Below are 10686 nucleotides of genomic sequence, written 5' to 3' on the forward strand. Positions count from 1 at the left end.
TCAGTTGAGGGTGCGCTTGTGAATTCGGCTATGAAGTCGGCGAGGGCTTGGCCCTTGATGGCGGTTCTCGGTTGGAACTCGACCCCGTACTTGCACAGCTGCTGGCACCATATGGCCATTCGAGAGGAGGTCCCTTTTTGCAAGGCCTTCTCGATGGGATGTTCCGTGCACACCACGATTGGGTGCGCTTGGAAGTAGGGCCGGAGCTTTCTCGCGTTCACGACAAGGGCGAGGGACAATCTCTCGATTTCTGGGTATCGAGTTTCGGCGTCGAGGAGCGCGTTACTAACATAATAAACCGGCCATTGTACCTTATCTTCTTTGCGTATGAGAACTGCGCTCACGGCCCTATCGGAAACCGCGAGGTACACATACAAGGTCTCGCCCTCCTTCGGTTTTGCGAGGAACGGGGGAGAGCTTAAGTAGGCCTTCATTTCGCGGAACGCCTCCTCACATTCCTCAGTCCACACAAACCCGTCGGTCTTCTTCAATGCCTTAAAGAATGGTTGGCACCTATCGGTTGCCTTGGAAACGAATCGCGTTAGAGCGGCGATCCTTCCCGTCAACCTCTGCACTTCTTTGACTTTTTGTGGCGACCTCATCTCTAAGATCACCTTAATCTTCTCGGGATTGGCCTCGATCCCGCGGCGGCTTACCATGTAGCCCGGGAACCATCCGGACTCAACCCCAAAGGCGCACTTGTTGGGGTTGAGCTTCATCTTGTAGTGCCGCTAGATCGTGAACATTTCCCTGAGGTCTTGAACGTGGTCGTGGGCTATGAGGCTTTTGACCAGCATGTCGTCCACGTAGACCTCCATCGTTTTGCCAATTTGATTGGCGAACATTCGGTTTACCAACCTTTGATACATTGCCCCTGTGTTTTTGAGGCCGAAGGGCATGACCTTGTAACAATAGAGTCCGCGGTTCATAACAAAGGTGGTCTTGATCTGATCCGGCTCGTGCATGCAGATCTAATTGTAGCCTGAGTAGTCATCCATGAAGATTAGCAGCTCGTGGCCCACCGTGGCATCCACAAGCTGCTCGATTCTCGAGAGAGGGAAGCTGTCTTTCGGGCAGGCCTTGTTGAGGTCCTTGTAGTCGATGAAAATTCGCCATTTCCCGTTCGGCTTCTTGACCATGACGACATTGGACACCCACTTGGGGTGTTCCACCTCCCTGATGAAGTTGGCGGCGAGAAGTTTGTCAACTTCCTCACCAATGGCCTGGTACCTCTCCCCACTGAATGCCCGTCTCGGTTGGACGCGCTCGGTTACCCTTTTGTCGTCGTTGAGGCGGTGGACCATTATCTCGGGGTTGATCCTTGGCATGTCGGCGTGTGTCCACACGAAGACGTCTTTGAACTCGCGGAGGAAGGCAGCAAGCTGGGTTCGGATTTCGGACGGGAGTTGGGCGCCTACCTTGACTACTTGGTCAGGCTTGGCGTCGTCCAACACGACGGGAACGAGGTCGTCCGGTGTCTCCACCTTCCGACGCTCGACATCGTCCCTCTTATCCAGTTCTCCGAAGGTGCCTCCTTCCTCTATCTTGCATGGGAGCTTGTCTCCGAGCTTAAAGACGGTGCTCACCATCTTTCCTTTCCCTTTTCCATCCACGCCTTGGATGTAGCACATCCTTGGCATAGATTGGTCTCCCAACATTACGGCAATCCCCTTCTCGGTCGGGAACTTCATCAATAAATGGTAGGTGGACGTTATGGCCTTCAACCGATTGAGAGTCGGGAGGCCGATGATGATGTTGTATGTCGAGGGCTGGTCCACAACCAGGAATGACACGATGTGGGTGACCTCGATCCCCCCCGGTGTCCCGAAGGTGACCGGGAGGTCGATGGTGCCCTCCGTCATGACCCTCTATCAGGGTCGGTCTCATCCCGGATAGATTCATCTTGTCCAACGCTGACTTGAAGATTATATCAGCGGAGCTCCATTTTTCGCTTAGGATTCTCCGGACGAGGTTGTTGGCGATCGGGGCCGAGACGACTATTGCGTCGTTGTGCAGGTGGAGAACTCGCACCACCTCTTGCCGGTTCTACGATCGTTGCTCGGTCCATGACGGTCACCGTCGCCGGACCTTTCCTCTCTTGCCGCGGGCGCTCTCCGTGCGCCACGGCCATCCCGATTGTTCTAAGGACGTACTCTTTCAATTTCCCGTCTTGAATCAGGGCCTCGATCTGACGCTTGAGTTGGTAACATTCGGACGTCAGATGCTCGTGATCTTGGTGGTATTCGCAGAACTTGCTCCGATCCCGCTTCGCGGGATCCTTTGTGAGAGGAGCGGGGCTTCCTAGCTTGTCGCGGTGCAAAGCCAGGATCCGCTCTTGCGGAGTGTTCAGGGGGGTGAATGTCGAGAACTTTCGGAAGCTATCGACATGTGATGGTCTCGGCCCAGGGAGGGAACGACCGTTAGGGGCCTGGTTTCCCTTATTCCTCCTCATTCGAGGGTCGAGACGATCTCCGTCTTGATCGTCGCGGCGACGACCGCCTTGTCCCCCCGACTTCCGGCTGTCTCGGCCGTCGAGGTAGTCCTCGATCCCCATGTAGGTGCGAGCTCTCGACCTTAGCTCCGCCATATCCCGCGGGACCTTTCCGACGATAGATTTGAGGAAGTTGCTCGTGCGAGCCCCCTCAGTGATTACCGTTATAGCGTCTTTGTCGTCGAACCCTTCGACCTTGTGAGACTCCTCCCTTGCCGGATAGACAGGAGGTAGGTCTTTGTATTCTTTTGTGCCACGAGCATGGCGAAACGAGCAAGGAAGGCCTCTCGCAAGGCCCGGAAGGACGAGATGATTTCCGGTCTCAGACTTCAGAACCATTCAAATCCCGACCCCGTAAGGGTCAGACTGAAGGCTTGGCAGAGGGTCGCGTCCGACTGTCCTTGCATTGTCATCCACGTCTCGTAGTGTTGGATGTGGAAGTTTGGGTCCGTCCGTCCGTCATAGGGAGGGATGGATGGCAGTTTGAAGTTCCCCACGTAAGGTTGCGCGAGGATTTGAGCGGCGAAGGGAGAGTATGATTCGTCGATCCCTCCATACAGCCTTTGCCTTCCCAATTCCCTCATTTCGATGATTTGGTTTTGGAGGCTCTGAATCATCGTGACCATGTCAAGCCCGTTAGTTGGGCTGATCGCCGGGATCGCGGGAGTCGCCTGTTGGCGCTCGTTGGACGCTTGGTCGAGAGTCGTGGCGGGTAGTCATGGCCAGGAGTCCTGAGGTCGGCTGAGAGTCGTGGCGGGGAGTGCGTCCCTCCGAGAGTTGAGCCTTTGGCGGAGATCCTCCCCTCGGGAGTTTCTCTGCGCCATGATGCGCTATCTAAGATCCACGCTCGGCGCTTGACGGGGCGAGGCCGCTCTCGGCCGGACTGTCCGGCGGGCGCTCCGGCTGTCGGCCCCATCGTCTCCCAAGGTCGCTCTCTCCCCGGCGAGGGGCCGTGTCTGGCCGCCTCTTGAAACCGAGGGGGCGAGTCCTCGGGAGAGTGACCGCGCCTGCTGCCGCGCCGGTCCGGCCTAGTTGCCGTTCGTCCTCTCAGACCGTGAAGGGGCGAGGCTTACATCGCCTTGTCGATTCTTGACTACCCCACATAGTCGAGGTCGGAGTCATCTCAGGCGGACCTATCCTCGACGTCGTAGCCAAGGAGATTGGCGATGAGCGTGCCATCGACGCCGGGGCGGTCTAGGAGTTCCGCGAGGTGCCGAGCCATGTCCTCTCGGAGCGCGGCCTCGGGGTCGCTCACTGGGTCTTGGGGCTGGCTCTCGTAATCACGAGGTTGCCCTTCAAGACGGTGTGTGAGGCTTCGGAGACCGTACCTCGAGCTCGTCGCTCGAGTGCCCGCGGAGATAGTGGGGATGTGACTCATCTTTCGAGAGTCGTAGGTGTAGTGAGAGTGAGGGATGGAAGGGAGAGTGTGCCAAGGTCGGTGGTCCCCTCCTTCTAGCGCCAAAATGTCGTCGCTCGTTTTCGGACAACTATTTAGGAGCCCAAAGTGGTTAGAGTCAAGGCCGGACCAAGTGGTCTCACTTCGGCTCGAGCGTGTCGGACTTGGTATCCCAAGTCGTCCCTTAGCTATGAATGTCCCTTGAGCTCATCCAAGTACGTGAAAATGAAGAAAGAACATGTGAACTAGGAAGGGAAAACAGAGGGGGTGCCTCCGTTTACCTCTCCGACGCTCAACATGTTGTCAATGGTGCCCACAAGAAGAGTAGTAGTGTCTATTTATGTACATTTGATGTCATATAGTCTTACGAAGACTCTTGCTTGTAATTTCTTATTCATTAATAATAAAGTTGAAACGTTCATTCATTCTTTCTTTGTTTGAAGCTTTATGATAAAACCTTAGTCTTTTAGTCCATAAACAAACTTAACAACTTACGAAGAGACAAATGTACATTTGCATGAAAAAACTCTTCGTAGTTTGCTTAAAACGATATATTCGCAATCTTAGGGTCAAAGGACTATTGACCTCAGTACGATTGTTAGAAGAATCTATGATGTCTTGTTATGAGGCATTGAGAGTTGGAGACTCTATAGTTCTTCTAGGTATCTTCCGAAGGTATTGAATTGACCAGTGCACTTCTAGAGACAAGATAAGAACAAACCATTTAACCTCTTATGTCTCGAAGTCACTATGTATGAATTGCATCATGCTTACCTTAATCCTGAAATGAGACATGTCATTTCACACCTTAGTATTCTCATTTGAGAAAGTCAGAGTTCGGACTCACTATGTGATTCCGAACAGAGCCTATTTGTGAAGTACTAAGTTGTGAGAATGTCATGAGTAACTTTGTGAAGTTCTCATAGATATGGAATTCATGTACAAGATTGCTGAAATGCAATGTATGTCACCTCATGCTTTGTTCCTTGGAGTGTGAATAAATGAACTGGCCAGTGTCCAAATTGAGTCCTGACTCTTTTGGATGAAACAATGTGACTTGTTAGCTCCTCGTCATATACATTGTTTCTAACTTATTCACAAGCGACAAAGGAGTTGAGGAAATAACAGCTAGAATGGTAAAATGGTAATTTAGTAAATCCCGACTAGCTGATGACATTTATGAAGGGTAGCATAGATAATTTTCAGTGGATCCGCTCATTATAATTAGGTGAATTCTTGAGTAGAAAATAAATTCATTTGAACCGAGAGATTTTCAGTGTCAACTCTTTAGTGGAGTCAGCTGGCATTAAGCTAAACTTGGAAAAGGTTTGTGAACTTTTGAGTCCAAGTGTTTAGCTCAAGCTTTGTTCATTTGGGTCCAAGGTGTCATTAAGGCACATGTTGGCCGTGTGACTTGGATGGGAATGGGCAATAAAGATTGCTCATAAAGGCTTGGAAAATAAGAGGAAACTACTTCTTTTCAAGGCCAACCCTTCTCCTATAAATAGGACCCTCATTCCTCTCATTCTATTCATTCCACATAAGTTAGAGATTGAGAGCTTCTCTCTCTAGAACTTGTGGTTGCCGCCCCTCTTCTCTCTCTCTCTAGTTTATTTTTGATTTTTCTTGTTTTGGCACCTAGGTCCTCACTCGACCTAGTGTTTAGCTCTGCGACTTCAAGACTCGTTCTTAAGTCGTAGTGTTTAAAAGTGCCCACTCACTAATTCCTTTATTTCGAGTGATTTAGTGATAGAAACTTTCGTGGTTGCTCGAGGTGCCGAGGAAAGGAAGAGAGACGTGCTGCGAGGGGAGACGAGCGTTGCAACTTTCTAAGAGCTTCTCAAAGATCAAGCTTCAAGAAAGGTTAGTAAACTTCTTAGCTCATATTAGTTTTTAATTACATGTACTTGCACTTGTCTAGGTTAGTAAAAACCGTTTTTACTTGTAAAAGAAAATTTTTAAAATTCCGCCGCTTCCCGAAGCGTTAATTATTTTCTTAAACCCTAGATCGATTCCAACAAATGGTATCAGAGCTATGGTCAAAGATTAGCATGTACATGTATTTAAAAATTATGATCTTGAAAATCGTTTTCGAAAGTTTACTAATTTTGTGACAAGTTAGAATTGTTATCTTAGATTTTTTTTTAATTTATTGCTCATGTCTTTAAATTAAAAACCATGTTGTTTTTCTATCATTTTGGGATGTTTTTAAAACACATTAGAATCAGTTCTAAAAGTTTTTAATTTTTTATATTGAAAAACGTGTTTTAAAGGTTTGAGAAATTTTGAGTAAAATTTTGTGACTAGTTTTGTTATCTTGCTAGTTTCTTATTTTTACTTGAATCGTTTTATGCTTGTTGTTATTTCTTTTATGCCTTGTTATTACCTTTCTAATAAAACACAAATAAAAGCTTTAACAACCTTCATAAAACGTTCCGTTACACTCGATTCTTTTTCGCACCTAAAAATGACCAAGCTTTAATTATTTCTTTTTCTTCGAGCAGGAGTAAACCCGCATTAAAAGTGGCATAACTCTCTGCTCAGAAATCGAAATTTAATTATTCTTGAATCATATTAAATCTCTGTCTGTCCTCTGTCCAATGCCACCGGTTTCGGCTAAAAATGACATCGGAGCCGCCAGATATGGCGATTTTACTCCGAGGTGCGCGGCTGTGCTGAAACTCCAGTTTTTTAGAAATCCGGATTTTCAAACCCCACTACCATAAGTTATAGAACTCTAATGACAAAATTTTCTTGAGCAAAAATGTTTTTCATATGATTATAAACATGATGTGTAAGATTAAAATGTTTTGATTTTTAAAGTTTAATTGAAATTGAGTTTTTTACAAAACTAGTTTGAATTTTGAAAAACCGTTTTCACTTTCAAACTTGAAAATATTTTTTCATCCAAATCAAATAAGTTTTCAAAATGTTTTCAAAACTATATCTGTATCCCATATGTTCAAAATCTATATGCTCTTGAAAATTTGAGTGGGGGGTCTCCTTGTAGACAAGCCGAAAAATAAAAATATGTGTAATCTCAAACTTTCAAGTGTTCGAGTGAGTTGAAGTTCGCACTTCCCTCACGCACTTTCCCGAAATAGAAAATAGGAAAAGATCGAGTATGTACCTTGTGCCTTTATGCACTAATACTACTCTGAACATGTCGATCTAGGATTCTCTTCTAGTTGTCCGCTCTATCGCTCTCTAACTAGGAAATCCGTTTCCGAACTTATAAGAGTCGATGAACCAACTCCAAAAACTAAGTGGGAGGGTTATACTTGTTGTTTGTAACCCACGATCCCCAACACTAATGAAAAGTGCAAGTGTCGCCGGACTAAGAGTCACCCTCGTGGCCCTCTCTTAAATGAGAGTACTCAAGGGCGCTTTGCTCTGATCATTGCTCAATGAGCTACGTCCGAGAGTGAGACGATGATGACAAGGCCTCCCCTTGGGGGATTGTTTTTCAAAGTTGACCTTTTGGACTATGTGGTTGGTTACACACTTAGACTCAATCCCTAGTAATCCTCCCTCGAGGCCCTGTGAAAGGATGTGAGTGATCAAACTAATTTAAAAGGTGGTTAGTCAAAATAGATGTATTGACATCTTGGCTAAGCATTAATGATGTGTCATTTACTTATAAAAGGAGATTTTTTGCGGCCTTCTCTTGAGGGAGTAAATTATCGTTTGGTTTATAACACCTTTGGATTTTATAAAAGTCTTAATAAAACTTAAATCCTAAACCAAAGACTAATCATAAACTTGTTTCAACTTATATAGGCAATATGTCTCCCAACTCTCTCTCTTTCATCCTCTCCTCGAACAAACTCGAAAACGAAAACTACGTAGATTCGAAACATAACCTCGACATAATCCTTACCATGCACAAATGGGTACTCACCACCCCGTGTCCTCCTCTGACGAATGATGATTCTACTCAAGAGGCCAATGACGCCTTAGCGGCCTGGCTTCGATCCGATGAGATTGTGAGGTGCTATATCTTGGCATCTATGAACAATATGCTGAAAGAGCAACATCGTGACATCGAGACTGCCGCTAATATGCTCTACAATCTCCTTGAGATGTTTGCAGGGCAAAGGTGTCAAACAAGGCTACAAGCAGTCCGACAGTTTATGAACTGTCATATGCAGGCTAGGACTCCTGTTGGAGACTTCATGATACTGATCATTAGTTTTCTGAATAAAATGGAAATCCTAGGATCTGAGATTGATGGGAAGAATATCATATATATGATCTTAGAAACTCTCCCCGCGTCTCTTGATACCTCCAAGATGAACTACATAAACAAGCTAGAGTACATTATTACCAAGCTTATGAAGGGACTTCACACTGCTGTAGGTCTCACTAAGAGAAAGAGGAATCAAGGAGAGGCACATGCTACTGAGCACAAAGCCTCCGCCTCTGGAACTAAGAAGAGACCTCACAAGGCCGATAAAAATAACTGTCCTGCCTATCTCAAAGCAAAGGAACATAGTATTGTACTAGTTACCGAAGCATGCTTAGTAGCTGATAATGTATCAACGTGGATTCTTGACTCCGCTGCTACTAACCATATTTGTTGTTCCTTGAATGGTTTCAAGAAAACCAAAAGCTTAGAGGAAGGCGAGTTCTGTTTCAAATGGGGTGATGGGTGTTGTCAATGGTGCCCACAAGAAGAGTTGTAGTCTTTATTTTGAACATTTGATGTAATAAAGTCTCATGAAGACTCTTGCTTGTAATTGCCTATTCATTCATTAATAAAGTTGAAACGTTCATTCAATCTTCCTTGTCTGAAGCTTTATGATAAAACCATAGTCTTTTAGTCCATAAACAAACTTAACAACTTACGAAGAGACAAATGTAGATTTGCATGAACAAACTCTTCGTAGTTTGCTTAAAACGATATATTCGCAATCTTAGGGTCAAAGGACTATTGACCTCAGTATGATTGTTAGAAGAATCTATGATGTCTGGTTATGAGGCATTGAGAGTTAGGAACTCTATAGTTCTTCTAGGTATCTTCCGAAGGTACTGAATTGACCAGTGCACTTCTAGAGACAAGATAAGAACAAACCATTTAACCTCTTATGTCTCGAAGTCACTATGTATGAATTGCATCATGCTTACCTTAATCCTGAAATGAGACATGCCATTTCACACCTTAGTATTCTCATTTGAGAAAGTCAAAGTTCGGACTCACTATGTGATTCCGAACAAGGCCTATTGGTGGAGTACTAAGTTGTGAGTCTATCATGAGTAACTTTGTGAAGTTCTCATAGATATGGAATTCATGTACAAGATTGCTGAAATGCAATGTATGTCACCTCATGCTTTGTTCCTTGGAGTGTGAATAAATGAACTGGCCAGTGTCCAAATTGAGTCTTGACTCTTTTGGATGAAACAATGTGACTTGTTAGCTCCTCGTCAATACATTGTTTCTAACTTATTCACAAGCGACAAAGGAGTTGAGGAAATAACAGTTAGAAGGGTAAAATGGTAATTTAGTAAATCCCGACTAGCTGATGACATTCATGAAGGGTAAACATAGATAATATTCAGTGGATCCGCTCATCATAATTAGGTCGAATTCTTGAGTAGAAAATAAATTCATTTGAACCGAGAGATTTTCAGTGTGAGCTCTTTAGTGGAGTCAGTTGGCATTAAGCTAAACTTGGAAAAGGTTTGTGAACTTTTGAGTCCAAGTGTTTAGCTAAAGCTTTGTTCATTTGGGTCCATGAGGTCACTGTCACGAATCACATCGATAGGAATAGTTAAACTGGAAGCTAAGCCAAAACAAGAACGAAAATAGTTAAAAGGGTATTTTTGTCTTTTGAGACAAAGGATGAAATGAATGTCAATAAATTTTTTGACAAGGTCATTTTGTGACATGTTTCACTCGGCCATGACTTGATCATTGGGCCTTGTGAATTAATTTCATTTCATAAGAATTTTATTTGAAAATTCTAAATGGGCCTTTTCTTATGTTGTCATGAACAAGTGAAGAAAATTCTAGAAGTCTTTTTTAGAAATGTTGGGCGCCCATAATACCCAAGAAAGAGAGAATATTTTGTGCATAAATATATCAAGATACTTGCCAAAAGAAAAAGAGGAAACAAATTTGCATGAGGATGCTTAAGGGAATTCGGCCAAGTGAGTCAAAGGCAAGGCAAGGAACAAAAAAGGAAACAAATCCAAGCCTTCTAGAAGGCTGCCTTGGCCGAGTGACTCATGAGGAAATAAGGCAATATTTTCTCATGAATATGTGATATTCTATAGAAGAGGAAACTACCTTATTGAAGGTGAGACCTCTCCTATAAATAGGAGCCTCATTTCCTCACAATTCATTCATCCAAGTTTAAGAGATTTGAGAGACTCTCTCTCTAGAACTTGGCCGAAGTCCTCTTCTCTCTCTCTCTAAGTTTATTTTCGGTTTTCTCTTGTCTTGGCACCTAGGTCCTCACTCGACCTAGTCTTTAGCTCTGCGACTTTGAGACTCGTTCTTAAGTCGTAGTGTTTAAAAGTGCCCACTCACTGATTCCTTCTTTTCGAGTGATTTAGTGATAGAAACTTTCGTGGTTGCTCGAGGTGCCGAGGAAAGAAAGAGAGAAGTGCTGCGAGGGGAGACGAGCGTTGCAACTTTCCAAAAGCTTCTACAAGGTTCAAGCTTCAAGAAAGGTTAGTAACTTCCATAGCTCATATTAGTTTTTATTTACATGCATATGCGCTTGTCTAGGTTAGTAAAAACTAGTTTTACTTAAAAAGAAATTTTTTAAAATTCCGCCGCTTAACGAAGCGTTAA

This window comes from Urtica dioica, chromosome 5 (genome assembly GCF_054948205.1).
Source record: "Urtica dioica subsp. dioica isolate 48M chromosome 5, U.dioica_male_clone48M_v1_H2, whole genome shotgun sequence".
NCBI lineage: Eukaryota > Viridiplantae > Streptophyta > Magnoliopsida > Rosales > Urticaceae > Urtica > Urtica dioica.